We start from the raw sequence: 13,646 nt of genomic DNA on the forward strand, positions 1-13,646 counted from the left end.
CAGGGACAGAACTCTGTGTTCTGGGGGGGGGGGCGGCAGGGGGGGGGGGCAGTCCAGGGGACTCTTCAGGCACAGACAGGCTTGAAGCTGCCCAGGAAAAAAAAAAATCAAAAAAGGCACCTTGGGCCTTTCCCTCCAATTCCCCTCCCCACATCCGGGCCTTGGCTTCCCTGCCTCTGACTCCTTGCCGTGGCAACCTGGGAAGTTTGCGCGTCTAGACAGTAGATGGAAGCAAAGACCAGCCAGGACCCAACATCCCTGAAACTGCCTGGAAGCCCCAGGTCCTGGGACTGTCCCCAGCAGCTTGCCTCCTCCTTGGGGAAGGACAAGGGGAACGTGTCTGGGGCTCTCCTGGGCAGGAAGCTGTTGTACCCACGGGCTCCTTGAAAAGAACAAATGCTGTTTAAACCCAAAGGCTCGGTCCACCCCCAGGATCGGAAGGGGACTGCTTAGAACTGGGCGAGGCACTCCAGTCTCCACGGCAACCATTTCTGGGCCGGATGAAGGGTTGGTGAGGAGCGGCCCGGCATCTCCGTGTGAGCCCACCTCCCAGGTCTTTCCTGCAGCTATACTGACTGTCATCTGCTACAGCCTATCTGGAAGAGTCCTCTGGCCCTGGAGGTGGAGGGGAGGCCCTTCTTTGACATCAACAAAGGCTCTCATCCCCTTGAAGCTCTTGAGGTCAGGAGATATCCTGTCTCAATAGCCAGAGTTGCCATGCATTCTAGCATGCATTCTAGCTAGGATTTGGTTTACCTGGCAAACTCCAGTCGCAAACTCATAAATCCCGTATTCACTGGCCATTATCTGGTGGCTGAAAATAGCCCACACTCCTGGCCTTGGATTCTTTAAGGGGAAAGATCGAGCCTATGAATAGAAATCGCCCAGCGCTAAGAGCGCACCGAGGCCCCGGGGTTCATGCAGGCTCCGGCTCCGCAGATGCGAGTGTTGGCCGGGAGACAGGAGTCAGCAGGATTTCGCCGGCATGGTCAATTTTTATCCAGAACAGGGCTGTGCCTGCATTAATCTGTCACCAGTGGAATGTAAATATAAACCCACTGAGCAGGACAGATTTTGACGTGAGGAGTGATGGGTTATTCAGAAAATTTGAGACACGAAGTTCCTGAGACAGCTATATTTCTAAGCACCAGTAACTCCTTCCTAACCGGGTGATGGGACAGCTGACACCTGCCACATCCAGACCTCTCCCAAGTTCGGTGACACGATCACCCCTCGGCCTGTAAGCCGAAGCTTCAATTTCACCCTGTCACGCTGGCTTCTTGGACGACACCATCCAAGCCAGGTCCTACCTGCTATTCCTGCCCAGGCAGAAAGGGCAGCCCGAGCAAAGGCCCCGAGGCAGGAAAAAGTGTGGCCTTTCTAGGGACTGGCAGAAGGCCAGGGTGACCGCCACAGTGAGTGCAGGGGAAAGAGACATGCATTTGGGGAGTCGACCAGAACCAGTCTGTGCAGAACGTGGGGGCCAGGGCCAGAGCTTCGCCCTCTGTCCCAGTGTCCAGGGCCAAGTTTGAAGCTGCTTCCACCGGTTTAGCAGCGCTTTCTGCTCAGATTCAAGCCATAGGCGGGCCAGTGTTTGCTGAGCCCGGCTCCCCCAGATGAGCGAGGTACTTGGCGTAGAGAACCCTTGAGGATTCAATAGCGACACAGCAGATAAGCCACATCTCCTGGGTCACAGGAGAGAGGAACACACCTGCCCCTGCTCGGAGCTGAGGGGACAGCTGAGGGCTCCAGCTTCCCTGGGCAGCTTTCCTCTTTCTTCATCTCAAGGTGGCCGAAGAGTCCCTGACCTGCCCCACCCCTCCCCTGCCCTGCCCCCTTCAGCACCCCAGCCGCCCTCCCCCAAAGGCAGCCCCACCCTTCCCTGGAACACGGAGTTCTCTGCCCCTGGACTCCGGGAGGGCCCAGCCCACGTGCAGGATGGGGGTGGCAGGTGGGGGTGGGAGGGCAGGAGGCGGGAGGGAGCTCAAGGATGGCAAGTGAGAGGGAAGAAACAAGGGGGACCTCTGGAGTTTCCCCCTCACACATTCTGGCCCTTACTTCTGATAAAAAGCAAAGATGGGCAGGTTTTAAAAATGAGATGAAAGAAGATCCTGTCTGTGGGATTTGCCCTCTCTGGCAGGACCCCACCTGCAGCAGCAAGCAGCCTAGAAAGTGCCTACTGTGTGCCAGGCAGGCGCTCTGCAAGGACTGGGACTAGGAGTTAAGGCGGCCAACTGTCCTATTTGCCCGGACAGGGGTTCCCCAGGACATGGGACTCTCAGCGCTCAAACCAGGACCGTTCTGGGCAAACGGAGACAGTTGGTCACCTTAGTAGGACTTGACCATCCAATAGAGTCAGAGGTCAAGATGAGTCGCAGCGCAGCGTCCTTGTGGGCAGCGGCTGGTAGGAACAGAATGTCCCTCTAGAACTGGACACAACCTTCCTGGCACTGAGCTCCCTTCTTGAAAGGACCCTGGTACCTGTTTCCATGGTGCCACCCACCTGCCAAGCCTAAGCCCTTAGGGTGGGTGTGGAGGCTGTTTGTTGAGGTTGCCCTCCTATATCGAGCTGCAGGAGCCTGTCCTTGGGCTCCGTAGCCAAGGTCAGCTAAGGACAGGCTGATTAGCTTGCCCCTCTGGGCCTTTCTCTTGGTGACGCCGCCTCTGGTTCAGAACAAAGGCTCCTCACTGTGCCGAGGCGCCTGGTGTTGGGCGTGAGGGTGCTGCCACCTGCCGGCCGCAAGGGCTGTTTTCAGGAGGCGAGCCTCAGCCGCGGGCCACAGCACAGCCTCCCCTACGTCCCAAATCAGGCCTCTAGGGACAAGCGTCGGGGATGCCCTCAGGGGAACACCTGGAAGGACACTGGAAGCTCTCCAGCGCTCTCCCACGCTCATCCCAGCCACGGGTTCCTCGAGCTCCCAGCTAGCGCGGGCGCTCCTTCGGCTACAACCCTCAGGGCCGCGGCGGTGTGTTGGAGCTGGCTGGATCAGAGTTGATTTTTAAATATTCAGGAATTTTACTAGCTGCAATGGCAACTCGAAACCGGCCATGGTGGGAGCATTTACACCAGTGACACAGTAGATGTTTGCAGAAATGACTTGCAGCGCTGAGCCGGGGCTCCAGGAAAAGGTGCTCTTGGGAACTGGGTGCGAATTCAAACCCCTCTGAACTGTCCAGAGCTTCCACAGAGGAGGAGCCCCTCCTGGACTTGTGTTTGAGGGGCTGCATGGGGTGACGGGGTGGGGCTAGTAATGATCGCTGTCATCTCTTCTCCCCCTTCTTGTTTTAAGACTCAAAAGTGTGAGTAGCCACGAAAGTCAATGTTTTGGTGGTGGTGGGGCAGGGGATGTTGAAAGAAACTTTTTTCCTGAGATTTCTTTTTTTTTTTTTATTAGCACTTGATTTTTAAAAAATGTTATTTATTTCAGAGAGAGGAAGGGAGAGGGAGAGAGAGAAACATCAATGATGAGAGAGCCATTGATCGGCTGCCTCCGGCACACCCCGACTGGGGGTCGAGCTCGCAACCCGGGCATGTGTCCTGACCGGGAACCGAACCACGATCTCCCGGATCCTAGGGTGATGCTCAACCACTGAGCCACCCTGGCTGGGCTGAAAGAAACGTTAAATGGTCTAGACAGACCATTCAATTTCAGTGAAGGAATCTCAGTCCCAGAGAAGCAGGGTGGCTGTCCCAAGGTCACATGGCCAGAGTGCGCAGCGCCGCTCAGACTGTCCCAATTCCCAGCCTACTGTTTTCTTGCTCGGCCACACCAGCTGTCCAAGTTAGACACCCTGGATTCCCAAGGTCACACCAGTGGAAGTTACATTCAGGTTTGTGTGTTCGTTTTGATGCTTGCTTTCATAAAATTATTTAACGCTTATACAATCAAGAAGGGAGACATGCAGTCAGGTTTTTGAAGTTTAAATTCCATGTGTCTTTCCATCGTTATTTAGATTTTCCCATTAGAGAATATGGGAAAATTCTGTTCATTGTCACCTCTTGTCCTTGGGAAAGTGCCAAAATGGCTTTTCCGATTTTCTGTTGGATCTGAGAAGTATCCCTGGGACCCCCCCCCACTTCCCCTCTAGTCTGTAACTGGCTAGATTTTATTTCATAGATAAGTCCGGGCCACCGCCTGCTGAAAGGCCCTTCTTTGTGGGTTCCCAGGGGGTCACTCGGTGTCTCTCATTCATTATGCCACCCCACCTTTCTGAGTTTCGAGGGTATGGCCTGGGGCGGAACGCTCACGGACGGGAACATTAAGCACCAAGTTGTACCATGTTCGTGTTCATTCCAACCCACTCTCGCCTCCCCTGAAGGTTATGACCACGGCCCAATTCTCCAGTGACTCATTCCAGGTAAAAGACACGTGACAAGAACCTGGCTCTCATGGGACTGCTGGCCAGGGGGCCAGGACAGAGGTGGCATTGTTCAGGGAAGATGCAGGAAGTCGAACATCCGGAGGCGGCTGTGCGTGGTCAAGTCACCCACAGGCTGGAGGGGAACACGCGGATCAGTCTCTGTATTTGTGTCTACAAGGGCACTCAGAGGACTTCTGGACTCTCTCTTTCCTTTGCGTCTCAGATGTAGCATCCTTGGTGGGCCGGGAGGGGAAGGGACTGGCATTCCTGCTAAATGCCGGGTGCTTTACCTGCTGTCACCTTTGGTTCCATCCTTCCAACAGCCCTTTGAGATCAGCATTGTTACCATCCCCGCCTTACGGATGAGGAAACTGAGGCGCACAGGGGTTAAGGAGTTTGGCCAGGCCTGGCCAGCTGCTAAACGTCAGGCCCGGGTCTCGGTTTACACTGAAGTGAATTTCCAACGTCAGAAAGGTCCCCCCCTCCATGCTGGTGCCCAGACTTCCTCTGAGACAAGTCCCGGCGGCTACTGAGGGGATGCTCCCGGGAGCTTCTCTCATCGCTTCCAGCCCGTCTTTGTTCCGGCCTCTTTATCTCTATCTTTGGACCTTTCGAGGCCTTTGCAAAGTCCACCTTCCCCTGGGAGACTTCCTGAGCAGGCAGTCCTGAGGTGACCCCCTGCTCTGCTGCGCCTCTAACCCCCTGCTCTCCTGCGCCTCTAACCCCCTGCTCGCCTGCGCCTCTAACCCCCTGCTCGCCTGCGCCTCTAACCCCCTGCTCGCCTGCGCCTCTAACCCCCTGCTCTCCTGCGCCTCTAACCCCCTGCTCGCCTGCGCCTCTAACCCCCTGCTCGCCTGCGCCTCTAACCCCCTGCTCTCCTGCGCCTCTAACCCCCTGCTCGCCTGCGCCTCTAACCCCCTGCTCGCCTGCGCCTCTAACCCCCTGCTCGCCTGCGCGCCTGGCCTGCGCACAGAATGGGGCTCGGCTCATGTGGAAACTGCCAGCTGTCCTCCAAACTCAAGGGCACGGCCCAGGCCTCCACTCTGTTGAGCCCTGAGAATGCTCAGCATAACAAATAACGCCGGGAAGTTGCTGGAAAACGTGTGCTGAATGATGAACCGGTTGATTTTTAGGAGAGGCTGTGGGAGTCTGTGCGCCTGAGAACCCTCTCCCCAACTTTCTGGGCTTTTCAGAGGGACTGTCATTGTCCTTTGCTAAATCCATGCCTCGGCCATCTGCCGGTCCTGGGGGTGGGAATGGGGAGCACCCTGTCCGCCGTGTCCAGGGGCCGCACAGTCGGGGCTTTCCTGTTCCCTTAGTCTTTTCCCAAGTCTGGGCGCTCCGTCCCAGCTCTGCCCACAGCAGCCACCGCCACCACCCCGAGTCTCCTCCAGGGCCACACGTGTCTGCACAAACCCCAGATTTTCGCTCCTTCCCCCACTGGGCCTGCCTGTGTTCTTTCCCTTAACGTGTCGTCCCTTCTCTCCGAAAGGCCTGTTCATCTCCAGCGCCTGCAGAAGAATGGTAGTGTCCACAGGCCGGGCGGGCGTGCGTGTCTGTCCCCCCTTCCCCGCTCCCCATGCCCAGGCCCCTGGGCAGCCCTCCACGGGGGCCTCCAGCCTTTCCTTCCAGCCAGGTGCGGGGCATGGGGAGGGCCCTGCAGCCGCCCCCGAGTCGCCCTCCCCGGGCCCCAGTGCGCTCAGTCCACAGCTGCGAGGGCCCCAAGGGCGCCACCACGTCTTACCTTGATTCCCAGTGCTTGGCTCTGTGATGGTCACGCACTAGGCGGTCACTCAACGTCAACTGAAGACAGAAATGAACGGCGATGAGTAGACGGTCTTTGTCCTGCTCTATGAAGACACTCCCGGTCACAGCGAGGACACTTACAGTGGTCGCTGACGGTGGCCTCTGCCCCAGCCGGACAGGGGCAGGGGCAGGCACTGTCCCTGGAGGTGACTAAGCCCCACTGCCTCACCTACGCGATGAGCTCCAGGACAGGCGGCGACTTGACCAGGGTCACCCATGTGAGTGGCAGACGCAGGCAGGACCAGACTCGGATTCGCTGACCGAGTCAGGCCTCTGGAGCAATAATGCGCTTCGCTCCGAAAATACCTTGTCATCCAGACTTGCCTCCCTTATTTCCAATCCGTGGGGGCTGCACGGGGCTGCCAGCCCCTCACGCCCGTCGGTGAGTCCTGGGAACGTGCGTGTGCGAGCGGCGAGCGGGGGCCGCGGGCCCGCTGGGTCTGCAGGCTGCCCGGCTGCCTGGCGTCCAGCTTGTCCCTTTTCTCTTCGCTAGCCGGGGCGCTCACGGGGAGGCTCGTTCTTCGTCACTCAGCGGTTTCAATTGTTTCTTCTGTTCGCAGCCCACCTGGAGTCCGAATCCTGTCCCTGGGACAGAACAGTTGGTTGCTATGGAAATGGCTGTACCACCCCAGGCAGCAAGAATGCTGCACGGCGGGGGTGGGGTGGGGTGGGGGCGGGGCCTTTGAGACTAGTGCCGATTTCTCTAGGCCAACCTGGTCCTTCTGCTCCTCCACCTGCAGGAGCTCTGTTTGTGCGGCTTCCAGGACTCAGGGGCCGCGTGTGGCTTCCCTTAGCCGCACCGCACACCCACCACCACTGCCCACCGGCCGAGGAGGAAGCCTTGCCCCACCCTCTCTGCAGCCCCGAGCCCCGCGTGGCGCGCATCTCCTCCATCTGTGGCTCACCCGCGGCTGATCCTCTCTCCAGCCAAGACCCACCCCTCCCGGAGCGGTCGCACTTAATGAACTCGAGTGGAATCACTTGCTCTTTTCTCAGCACACCTGGGCCGTTGGCTGCCTCCTTCCACGGGCCCCGGGGGCTCTGCGGGCCGCAGCCCTGCCCCGGGAATGAGGGTTTGGATAGTGACTGCTGGGTTTTCTCGTTCTGCCCTGACTGGAAAGAGAAGTGCCCTGGGCATCTCCCCTGGAACATGCCCCCACTCAAGCCCACTGCCGTTGTTTATGGAGCCGTTGCCCCGGGAGTCAAGGCCTCTCCCAAACCGACTCTGCTGGGGGACGGGGCAGCATTCAAGCAGGGCCGTGAGGGGGCCGTTTTGGAGACAGACCCGCCAGGGGGCCTTGGAGCCCGACAGCCCTCACCCTTCAAGGGCACAAGGACAACCCAAGCCAGGCATCCGGGCAGCTTCCGAATGCGGTGCTTTGTCATTTCCAAAGAAACCATTTCACAGCAGCTCTTCCCAGGACACAGAGGGAAAACAAAGCTCAAATACCAGAGCCACAGAAATAGCCGGGGGCTGATTAGCTGTGACAGGCCGGTAGCTGTGGCCTCCCGCCGACAGCTCGGCTGAAATAATAGAGATGCTGCGGGCTGGTTGGCAAAATGAGTCCCTCAGGCTCGGCCCGGCCCGGCCCCGGGAGTCAGACGGACACCACCGGCAGGCGGCTCCATCTCAGCACGTTAAGAAAGCAAAGGGGCAGGTTTTAGGAGACTAGGCAGGGGGACAGGGGGACGTGCAGCCCAGGAGAGGGGAAGGACCCGCCTTCGGGAGCCCCTGGATCGGGTCTGACTGCAACGGGAAAGATGGAAAGGTTAATAAGCCGGCCGACGCCGAAAGAGCACAGTTAGGAAGGTCCAGGGGCTCCCTACGGGGCTGACGGCTGCTGGGGGGGAAGCCTCACAGCTTCCAGGAAAGACGCGCGGCTCAGGCAAAGCTTTTCAGCTGCTGGCTTTTGTTCTGCTTTGTGGATGTTTTTCTTCCCGGTACTTGCGAGAAAATTACCGTCCGATCTCCCCGCCCTCGCTTTTCTTTGTCTGGACAGGTCTGCTGGACTCCAGGCTCTGGCATGAAGTCCGGGGCCCCGCCTGCTCAGCACGCCTCGCCCCACCCTCGTTCCCGCCTGCAGGGGTCTCCCTCGGGGGCATTCGTGGTGCCTTAGAAAAATATTTGCACCAGTGTGGGTCGCATTGGGGGTGGGAGGGGTCGTATTTCTGGCCACTAAATGGCTTCACAGATCGAGAGCTCAGTCCAGGAGAGGCCTTTCGACCAGGAGCTCCCTCTACTCTTAACAGCTTGGAATTGCTATTGAGGAGCAAAAATATGTCACCCCCAAACAGGCCAGCTAGACATAGTGATTCTTTTTCATTAAAGGCCCCCAAGAAACCACCAGTGTACAAAAGAGACTCGGACCCTCCTCTGCCCCCCGGGGGCAGGCGCTGAACCCCCCACGTGAAAGGTGCGCCCGCTGCACCTGGAGGAAGGAGACATCCCATCGCCAGAGGCGGGGACTCCCGGGCAGAGAAGTCTGTACAAATGAACCCCGTGACCTCGGCACCCCTATGCCAACCCCTTGTCCTTGTCGCTCCCAGATGTGTTGCTTCTTTGCCTGGAAGGTATAGAAGCAATCGGCCCTGGGCACCTATTTGGGTCTCCGTTCTCTTGCGAAGGCTCCCACATACCTCATGTACGTGAACACTCAGTACAATTTGTGGACCCCCCCCCCCAATTGGTCTGTTCATGTCAGTTTAATTTTCATACCCAGCCAGGGACCCTAAGTGGACACGGAAAACTCCCTGCCCACACTATTCCAATAACCTAGCCGGTCCCCCAGGTTCATCCTTGCCACCGCCCAGCCCTGTCGATTTCCCATTCAGCGTCCAAAATGATTTCAAAACATAAGGCCGGTCGGGCCACCCTCCTGTGCAAGAGTCCGCTGGATTCCCATGTCACTTGCCAACAGACCCAGACCCTCACCGTGGCCCACAAGTCCCCACGTCCTCGCCTGGCTGCCCCCTGCCTCCTCTCCTGCCACACCCCTCCCTTGCTCACCTGCTCCAGCCCCGCCGGCCTCCTTCGCGGCCCTGAACGCACCAGGCAGGCTCCTGACACACTTCTGTTCCTTTTGCCTGAAACACGTGCTCCAGACACCCACCCAGCATGCTCCCTCTCGTCCTGACCACCTCCCAAAAACGGTGCCCGGTTCCATCAGCCTCCAGGCCCTTCTTCCACTCTACTGTCTGTCTCCTCTACTAGACTAAATATTAGCTTCATGAGAGCAGTATCCTCAGCACTGAGAACAGGACACAGTAGGTGCTCAATTAAATCATTGTTTCCTGAATTAATCGGATTGATTTTCAGTCTAATTATTTGGTCCGTTTTCTTCTTTACAGATGGCAATATTTTCCACATTTTTTGCAGTACACGTGTATTCGTTTTAGCCACCAAAAGCAATAAATGACACAGTTTGGTCTCTGTCACCTATTCTTTGTTTCTTACAACCCTTTCAAACATGTAAAAAACATGCTTGGCTCACAGGCCTTACGAGAACAGGGTTTAAGGGTGGGCCAACCAGCCCACTGTGGGTTTTTGTAAAATGAGGTTTTATTGGGATGCAGTCCGGCGAGTTTATGTACCATCTGGGGCTGTGTTCATGCTCTGGTGGAAGTGGGTGGTTGTGACAGAGACTATCAGAGCTTGGAATATTTACTATACAGAAAACATCTGCCCAACCCCTGCTCCAAGGTACTGAAGCGATTTTTGAGATTAGTGTTCGTCCTATTTTGCAGATGAGGGAACTGAGGACCAGAGAGGTTAGGGCTTGCCCAAGGCCACACAGTAAGTGACAGAACCGGAACCCAGGCCCAGGTCTTTGACTTCTAAGCTGGGGATGTTTGGCCTGATAAAGCGACTCCCGAAAGGGCAGCCCCCAAAGCCTGGGATATTCTCTTGTTCAGCCCACTGGGGAAGGAGGCAGCAGGTCCTGTGATGGCAGTGTCTGAGGGACACGGCATGCAGAGCTGACCTGCACGGAAATTCTCAAGATTCTCATGAAATCCTGTTGCGTACAGAATATCTCCAAAGACTGACTGTGCTCTGAAAGGACTACAGGCTGGCTGGCTGGCAGAGTTGTCCCATAAAATCCAGGTTTGGTTTCTATAAACATATAACAGGTAGTCAGGCCACTTGAGCTGCAGGATCCTCCCACGGAGGCCTGGGCTGGCCTTGCATCCCACACCCCCTTCAGGCAGCGCCTTAACTTGTATGAGAGCGACGCCCAGCGGACATTGGTGGTATCGCCGCCCCTAACCTCTCTGGGCCTCAGTTCGCTCAACTGCAAAATAGGACAAACACTAATCTCAAAAATGGCCAGAACCACTCTCAGGTCCCAGGCCTCGCTCGCTTCCTGGGCTGGGAGTGTCCGACTGGCGTGTGTTTGAGTAACGGTCCCAGCACGTGAAACTGAGTGAGCGTTGTCCTCCTCAAGACCCTTTCTGAGGGACACTGGTGTGGGCATCTCCTAACACTGCTGCCCCTCCATGGACTGTGTTGGGAGTGCTCCCTTTGGGCCTGTCTTTATGGCTTTTCATTGCTTCTAGAGTCTTACCTGTGGGGCAACTCTGACCCCTGAGAACAGTCGGCCCTTGTTGAAGCTCTGTTTTAGTTCCCTTCAGTCCAGCTTTGCTCCAAGACCTGCTTTACGTGTCCCATAATGTTGTTTTGATTGGCGTTATTGTTTGTGGTTTTTTACTTGAATTGAATCCTAAAATTACAAATTAGGAAACCCAGCATTTCTGAAAAAGTCAGAAGACACTTCTGAGTTCTCACTCAGTAGCAGTGGCTGAAGCTGAGGAGCTGCTGCACCCTTTGGACTGGCAGATTTTCCAGTTTGCCACAGTCCCCACCACTCTCTATTGTCTCCTATTGCCTGCCTGCCCTGCTGTCAATTATATTGTCTCCCTGGTCCCTATAGAAGCTTCACAGTTATATCACACACGCAGAATAATTGCCATAATAATAGTTGCTGGCACAGGAGTAGACTACGTTAAGCATGGTACATTCCTTCTATCATTTAACCCAGTGAAATAGGCATCGTTACTCCCAGCTCACAGATGGGGTTCACCATCCCTAAGTAAGTTGCCTGTGATAAGGGAGCCAACACCTATGCCGTGCAGTTAGCCGCTGTGGTCAGGCAGGCAGGCAGGCAGGCAGGCAGACCTAGATTTAATTCCAGGAGATGGTGGAAAGCCAGGATACATTGACATAAACTATCTTTATGAGCCACAAGGTTGAAATGAATTTCAGTTATAAGCACATGCATTTTACCTTGTCAGGTAATGGCTTCCTCCCACTGGTTTAGGGGCTGTGACTGCCTCAGTAAAGTTCCCACCCAACCACAAGGTTTCCTCTTTTTCTACCCATCATGAATTCAAGAATGGCTAGCCCTGCCCCCAATTACAAAGGAGGCTAAGTATCGCTGGTGTTACAGACACTAAAATAGTTTCTCCTCCTTCTTCAGGACACCTATCTTGACCCCCTTCCGATGCCATGTGCCCAGTGCCCTGAGCTCCCCCAAAGGGACCCAGGGATCCCGCTGTGACACAGTGTCCAGGCCTGGACTCTGAGACATCACCTCACCTTCCAGATTTTTCCAACTCCTTTGTCCATCAGAATGACCCCCATCAAAACATCCTCTGCTGTGTCCCAAATTTTCAAGCTCTTGCTAAATGACCACTTAATTTGATAAACCAATGTGCAGGGAAGGTGCTGATGGAATCATTCTTTAAACAACTACTTACTGTCCATCCCTCCTTTTAAAGCCATTCCAGGGCTTCCCCTTGGTCTTGGGAGACTGAAGACAAATCCTTAGCAAGGCCTACTAGGCCCTGCTTCTTTTGACCCCTTGATTCTGGCTGGAAGGCAACCGCCTTGCCATCCCCCTGGGACAGGGTATTTCCCAGCGGCCTGTGTGGGGAACACAGGCTTTTCTCTTTGCCACTGCAGCTCCTGCAAGCGACAGCACTTCTATGGCGCCTCCAGGCTTTACAGTGCCTTCACTGACCCTCTGTGAAGTGGGTGGGGAGTGTCAGCCTTTGGTCCTAAGGGGGTCTTATCACCCAGAGGCTGAGGGAGGGCCCAGTGTCCAAGCACTGGGAGCTCAGCGGTAACAACTGCTCATTCTTTGCGGGGGCTGAGGCAACCAGTTTCTTGTGTACTTCCTGAAACTTGCTGACATGCTTCTCACCATGTGCGATGCGTCACCAAGGGGATGAGTCACTCCTTCCGCTGGGCACTGCCATCTGGGGTGCATGCTATTGCACCTCCCAGCCTCAGGACCAGCTCCAGCTCAGGGCCCCCAACAGTCTTACAGGAGTGAAACTTCTCGCCAACGGCCCCTCTGACCACACCAGTTCTCAGAAATCCCCCAACCCAGGCTTTAGCTTTTTTGACTTCTGCCCACTTGCTTTGTCAGCCTCTCTCAGGCTCTGCTGGGAGCCCCGGTCTAGGCTCAGGCTCCTTGGTGCCAGCTTTGTCCACGCAGTTTGCTCCTGGGGGGGGGGGGGTGTGTGTGCGCATCCCCTGAGCACTTCTCTTTACTGGGTTTTTTTGCCACATACCAATTTGAGCACCACAGGGCTGCATCATTTCTATCTCCTCAAGGACCCTGGTTTCGTATCTTTCTTCCTTCGTGGTGCATGGTAGCAACATGTCCATGGAACGTTTTCCAGTCTCATCCAACGGGACAGGGAATGGAAGCTGATGGACAACAGTAACCAAAGCCATATATACATATATTTTTTTAAAGAATGAAAATTTGCCAAGAACACAAATTTGGTAATTCGCAGAAGAGCAAGCCCAGATCACCAAGAAGCATGAAAAGATTTCAGGCCCCAGTAATCAGGGAAATGTAAGCGACGTAATCATGAGATGCTTCTTTGCTTCTTTCAGAGTAACTAAAATTTTGAAAGACTGGTAATACCTCTTGCTGGTAGGAATGCAGGAAAGTCAATAACTGTTCTTGGACAGCACCCTCTTCTGGAAAGCAATCTGGCAACATGCACAAAAGTTAAAATTAAAAATACATGTGCCTCGCCCGGCCGGGTGTGGCTCAGCGGTTGAGCGTCGACCTAGGATCCAGGTGATCAGGGTTCGAGTCCCGGTCAGGGCACATGCCCAGGTTGTGGGTTCGATCCCCTGGCTGCGGGGGCGTGCAGGAGGCAGCCGATCAATGACTCTCATCATCGATGTTTCTCTCTCTCTCTCCCTCTCCCTTCCTCTCTCTGAAATCAATACATATTAAAAAAAAAAAAAAATGTGCCTTCTGACCCAGCAGTTCCACTCCTAGGAACCTACCCCACAGATATAAAAATACCTGGAAAATACCAGAATACACAAGGGTGTACAATGAATTCCTGCCTATGGTGGAAAAACAAAACCTAGAAAGCAAGCAAATGTCCTTCCGAAGGGGAGTGGCTGCATCTACGACGACAGGCCAAGGAAGTCCATTAAAGGGTAACTGGAG

The sequence above is a fragment of the Miniopterus natalensis genome, chromosome 19, assembly GCF_054644295.1.
Source record: "Miniopterus natalensis isolate mMinNat1 chromosome 19, mMinNat1.hap1, whole genome shotgun sequence".
In the NCBI taxonomy this organism is placed as follows: Eukaryota; Metazoa; Chordata; class Mammalia; order Chiroptera; family Miniopteridae; genus Miniopterus; species Miniopterus natalensis.